At 47.5% G+C, this 6,424-nt stretch overlaps 1 long non-coding RNA gene across 1 annotated transcript; it reads left to right on the top strand.

Moving 5' to 3' along the window:
• The first annotated feature begins 5,405 nt into the window (after positions 1 to 5,405).
• On the top strand, positions 5,406 to 5,925 carry LOC120644953. The gene is made up of 2 exons (XR_005663998.1): positions 5,406 to 5,536; positions 5,644 to 5,925. It is a non-coding gene; the product is annotated as an uncharacterized LOC120644953 (long non-coding RNA).
• Positions 5,926 to 6,424: the final 499 nt, after the last annotated feature.

The following is a 6,424-nucleotide window of genomic DNA, read 5'->3' on the forward strand; positions in this document are numbered from 1 at the left end:
CCTCGGTCTCAGCTACAGGCTCAGCCATGAGTGGAAGGAGTGTACATACTGTGCCTTGTTCACGGTAGAGTCATTGTGGATTCTTGTTCGTTTCAAAAAAAAAAATTTGTGGATTCTTGTACACTGACCGGCAGATTTTTTTAAAAAAGAAAAGTTATCTGGCAGGCTAGGGGTTAAGGTACGGTAAAAAGTAGCCAAGATAGACAAACAGAATCGCAGGTCCAATCATGCAGAGAGAGAAGTATGAAGCAGGCAGCAGGTGGTTTTGGGCCGGGGATTCATGGATGGGTCTGATTTTCAGCCTTGCAAACTGTCGATCCATGGGCCGTCCTGAACACTGGGCCAGGTTATCGCTTATTTATCCATAAAAAAAACATTCCGGGAACTATACATATTCTGAATGTTAAGAGTTCACTTGGTAAGATCATCACTAGTTCGCCATCTCTCCTGCAACAGTATGCATCTGAAAAGCTGGAATGGTATATATGTGAACAGCGACATCTTTCACTGGCATATTAAAGTACCGAGACGGTTTGCTGAAAATTTTCTAAAAAGTGCATCTTTCGGTGTCGGGCTGGATATTAAGCCAGCTCGGCTCGTTATAGAGCTGGCTCGATTCGGCTTGTTATACAAATGAGCCAGCAGACCAACTCGGCTCGGCTCGCTAAAAAGCCCGAGCCACCTCGCTTGGCTCGCGAGCCAAAACACAAAAGCGAAAGAAAGTCAAAACCGTGACTTGCTTTGACTGCCTGGTGGACCGTGGATGGTGGTGGTGTGGTGAACTGTATAACGAGTTAGGGTTTCACAATTGGTCTAGCCCGAGCTGCCAAGAGATGTGTGACTATATGGGGCGATCTAATTTTAATTGTTGGTTTGAGATTTAACTTGGCTTGTTATGGCTCGCGAGCAGCTCGAGCTGGCTCGATATAAACCGAGCTGGCTCATTATAAAACGAGTCAAACTCGAGCCGAGCTATTAACGAGTGAGTCGAGCGAGCTAGCGAGTTACGAGTTTTTCGTCCAGCCCGCGGGCCTAATTTTTTCCCTTCTATTTCTCTGATATATATCTTAGGAAACCTTTAGTGGCCTTTTCCCTCCATCCTACGTTTAACATTTTTAATTACAGTTGTTAGAGGGCATTAGGTATCTTATGGTAATAACAAGGGTTCTCTAATAACAATCGGCCTACAATGCATGTGTTTACATGAGCGGTGGTGAGAGCACCTCTAATCTTTAACTGATACGTGCATGCAATCCATGGGACCGTAGACTCGTTCTGAACATTATTGAGAGGTCATCAGTTGCGGTACAGCGGTAGAAACGGTCACACCAACATGGTAACACACGAAGTAGTTGAATGGTGGATGCATGCCATATGTCATTGAAAGAAATCGGGTGCTCTAGCCTAAGAGGGGGAGGGGGTGAATTAGACACTAATAAAAATTTAGATCTATGGCTCCAACTAGTTTGCACAAAACTTAAACTAAAACATGCTATCTAGATGTGCAACTAGATTGTTCTAGTGTGAAACCCCTATCCCAAAAGAGTTTAGCAACCTATAGCCTTTTCTATCAAGAAACTATTCTATGAAAGTAAAGGCACACAAATTGCTAGTATGTAATGCGGAAGCTTAAAGAGCGGGATAGGAGATAGCAAACTCTTGACGCGGGTGTTTATCCCGTGGTTCGGTTAGCCACAAAGGCACACCTACATCCACGTTGTTGTAGCATTCACTAAGAGTATTGCTACTCGGTCACCAAGTCTCTTCCGTGAACACAATCACGGTCACCTTGACCCCGGGTTCCACTAAGGAGCTTCTCCACAAAGGATGGGGGTCTCCACGTCCCCCGCACAAAGATATCGTCGCCGCTCCACACCAAGTCGGAGGGTCGATGACGTTGCCGGCGAGCTTCACGCTCCAAGGTGCCGGCGCACCCAGCTCTTGTTTTGGTTCGCTAATGAACCACAGCACAAAGGCTTGAAGCCTTGCAATCTCACTCACTAAGAGCTAATCCTTTACACAACACTCTCAAAGTGTGCTAAGGGCTAAGGATATGATCTTGATGCTTTTGTATGGCTTGGAGATGTTCTTGGGTGTGTGTGGGATGTCCAGCAACTCCAGCAATCTTCAAATGGTCGGGGTGAGGCGTATATATAGGCCACCAAGTCTTGTAGCCGTTGCTCCAACGGTCAGCAGAAAATCTGCGTATCACTAGAAGAACCGATGCCTCTGGCAGGGGTAGCGTCGGTTCATCCGGTCACTCTAAGACACGAAGTAGCCATTGAACTTCTGATTGCTGCTACAGTGACCACCGGTTGAACCGATGCTTTGTACCGATGCATCACCGGTTAATCCGGTGCTTAAAAATCTTCTCCTGGGCGCTGACGTCATTACACCGATGGTATGCACCGATGCTTCACCGGTTCAACCGGTGCTGAAGAAACTTCTCCTGGGCACTTGACATCGTCTCTGGAACATAGGACGCCCAATGCACCGATGCCCCTTTTTGACCCGTCGGTTCATCCGGTGCCCATAAGCTGAATTGGCTTTGATTCCCTTCTGCCATGGCGTCGGTTCTTCCGACAACCATCGGATGCACCGATGCTTCATGTGTCGGTTCTTCCGGTGCTTCCGACCGAAGAGCTTTCAGGGCGCTGCCCTGAGACCCGCGAGGGGCGGCTCCTCCTCGACCCCAGTCCGCTAACCGGGTAGCGGAACCCCCGTAGGGGCAGCCCTTCGGGCCTTGCTATGCCTATCTTCTCTTTCTCTTTGTCATCACTTAAACATAAAAGCCTGAGAATGGTCTGTTGGAATTGATCTCCAACGGCCAGATCCAAAGATCTAGCCAATCCCTTGATTTGCGCCCTGATCGGGGGCGTTCAGCCAAACATGGCTGGTGGGCCCCCGTCGCCCGCGCTATAAAGAATAGGGAGAGGGCCCGGGGCACGCAATCCCAAGTTCACCGCCGCCACAACCCTCTCCCACAGTCCCTACCGATCTAGGTATAGCGCGAGGCCGACGGGAAGCTCCACCACCGCGACCACGACGTCCTCCTCCGCCAACCCCGTCATCGGCCAGTGCCGGTGGAGGCCTGAAGGACGCCGGGACTTGCGCCGTCCACTGCCGCCGCCGGATCAGCGCCTCGAAGAGCCGGACTTCCTCGCCTCCATCCTCGGCTCCATCGACGCGATGGCGCCCACCGGCAACGGCTCCTCTGCATCCACTCCCGCGGATGGTCTGTGTCTCTCATCCACCTCTCTCTCTCTCTGTCTCTCCCTTGTACTAGGTCTAGAATGAATCTCTTGATATTATACCTAGAACTTATACCCCAGTACTCGATTCGTACACTAGATGTGATCCTAGTCCAGAAACAGAGAAGATTAGAACCTTACATTGGTATCATTCGTCGATCTAGTTGTAGATCGAAGTTTTTGGGGTAAGAATCCTCAGATCAACGAACCCAGAAAAGAGAAGGAGATGAAAGATCTTAAATCGATCACGAATCGATGAACCAGAACACAGATCGATCTCGAATCGACCAAGAACCCAAGAACCCTAACCCTAGCCAAGAACAAGAACAGTGGGGCTTACCTAGTCCCTCTGCCGGTGCGCACGCCGGCCACCGTCGCGTGCGCAAGATCCCGGTCGCGGCGGTGCACACGATGACCGTGCCGCCGCTCGCCGCGGCCTACAGAATCCAAGGGCGGCGTTGCCGCTCGATTCCCTCTGCAGGGGATCCCGGCCGCAAAAACACGGCAAGGCGCCACCCACGGCCACCTCGACGGCGGCGCGCTCGCTGGGCGAGCGTCGCGCGCCGGCGAGGCAGCCGCGGCAACGCCGCCGTCTCCCTCGGGCCGGTCGAAACCGGCGCCGCCGCTCCTCGCGAGACAGAAGGGGGAGGAGACAAGAAATGGCGCTAGGGTTTGGCACTCGTCGCCGGCCGAAGTTTTGCTCGCGCGATATGCTCGGCCGGCCATCCGATCTCGCCTCGTGCAGATCGACGGCCGGGAACGGCCGGCAGCAACGCGGGCCAGATGAGGCCCAAGAGGGCGCTCGCGGCGCGCCACGCTGGGCCGATTCCGCGGCCCGGTCGTCGGCTGCTGGGCCTTGGGCCCAGGCGCGGGGGAGCGGCCGCGCGGAAACGGGCCGTGGGCCGTTTTCCTTCTCGGGCCGCATGAACAGTTCCAGAATTTGCCTTTTCTTTTATTTCAGAAGCATTTTGAATATGAATTTGAATTAATTTGCTTAGAATTTGATCTCTGTAAATAAATGCACCAACGTGTATTATTTTTAGAGTAGAAATTTACAAGAATTATGCTTCTGAATATTTAGAATTTTACATGTTTCCGCTGCAAAGAATTTATTTTGTCTCTATGTTAATTTGAACCAACGAGATAATTGATATAGAGGCTTATAGAATTTATTTCTCAGAATTTTCAGAATATTATAATGTTGTAATTTCTGACCAAAGTTGATATTGCAATATTATAATTTTGTTCAGAATTTTGTATACATTATATCTTTTTCTGCCGGTGATTTAGATTTAATGTACAGATTATTGCATGTTTTAATTTTGACCAACGTTAAACTGATACATGCATTTATTGTTGTCCTCACAAATTTTGAATTCAAATTTCAGGCTCTAATGCTATGACTTATGTGAATGCCATTCCTGAACTGGATGGCAACAACTATGGGAAATGGTACCAGAAATTGGAGATAGCTCTGGCGATGGCCAATATAGATTTGGCCATCACAACGCCAGCTCCACAAGAACCAGAAAAGCCCGTAAGGGCACAGAATGAAGAAGCTGCTGCTTGGGCTATCCGAGAGAAGAATTATGACTCTGCTATGACCAGATATGATGCTGACAAGACACGTTGGAATGATTCCAACCGCAAGTGTCTTATGGTCATGAAGGGTTCCACTTCAGATGCCATCAAGATGGCGATCCCAGATTGTGACACCGCTTCAGAATATTTAGCAAAGGTGAAGAGTCAGTTTACTGGTTCTTCCAAGGCTTATGCTGCCATTCTTGCTGAGCAGCTTATCACCAAGAAATACACTGGCGGTGGCATCAGAGAACATATCTTAGAAATGAGCCACATGGCCAACAAGCTTAAGACAATGGACATGCCTTTGCCAGAAAAATTCATTGTTCAGCTGGTCTTCAAGTCCCTACCAAAGGCGTTTGAGGCATTTCATGTCAACTATAACGCTTTTCCAGAAGATTGGAGAATTGACAAGCTGATTGGCATGTGTGTTCAAGAAGAAGATCGCCTTAAGAACTCCAATGGTGGTGAACTTGCTTTTCAAGTTCAGCACAAGAAAAAGAACTTTCAGAATAAGAACTTCCAGCATAACAAGTGACATTTCCCACCAGGCAAGAATCAGCATGAGAGTGGCCCTTCCAGACCACCTTCACAGAAAGACTGGGAAAATTTCCCAGTTGAACAAGACCAGTGCCTGAAGTGCAAAAAGAGAGGGCACTACAAGAGGGACTGCCCAGAATTCCTGAAAGAGTTGTTAAGAAAGGGTGAGGACACCATTACTTTTGTAGATGAATCCCTGTATTTAAGTTATGACAAATCCACTTGGTGGATTGATTCTGGTGCAACTAATCATGTTGCTAATTCTTTACAGGGATCAAGTATGAGGAGGACCCTGCCAAGAGGCGCAAGAAGAATTAAAGTTGCAAACGGTGTAGAAGCTGAAGTCGAAGCCATTGCAGAATTTCATTTAGAATTACATAGTGGCTTTGTACTTTGTTTGAGAGATGTTCTTTATGTACCGTCTTTGCAACGAAACTTAATAAGTGTGTCTAAATTAGATGATGACGCTATTGCTTGTCATTTTGGTGATGGCAAGTGTAAGATACAAGTTAATTCAGAATGTGTTGGTCTTGCCTTCCGACAAGACAAATTATATTTTCTTTCATTATCTGAGAATGTGAATGCAGTATGTTCTGAGAATAAAAATGCCTCCTCATATGAGAATGTTACTAAGAAACGCAAACAAATTGATGCAATTTCGTTGAAATTATGGCACTGTCGTTTAGGCCATATTTCGAGAGGGAGAATAGAGCGCTTAGTGACAGCATCAATTCTTCCACCGTTAGAATTTTCAGATTTAGAACAATGTATTGATTGCATTAAAGGAAAATTCGTTAAGAACATAAAGAATGGTGCCAAACGAAGTGCGGGAATTCTAGAAATAATTCACACAGATATATGTGGACCATTCCCTGTCACTACTGTAGATGGTTATGTTTCTTTCATAACATTTACAGACGATTACTCGCGTTATGGCTACATTTATCCAATAAAAGAACGATCAGAAGCATTGGATAAATTCAAGATATTCAAAGCAGAAGTAGAAAACCAACATGATTTAAAGATTAAGATAGTCAGATCCGACCGTGGGG

The sequence above is a fragment of the Panicum virgatum genome, chromosome 8K (genome assembly GCF_016808335.1).
Source record: "Panicum virgatum strain AP13 chromosome 8K, P.virgatum_v5, whole genome shotgun sequence".
NCBI classification, from domain to species: Eukaryota; Viridiplantae; Streptophyta; class Magnoliopsida; order Poales; family Poaceae; genus Panicum; species Panicum virgatum.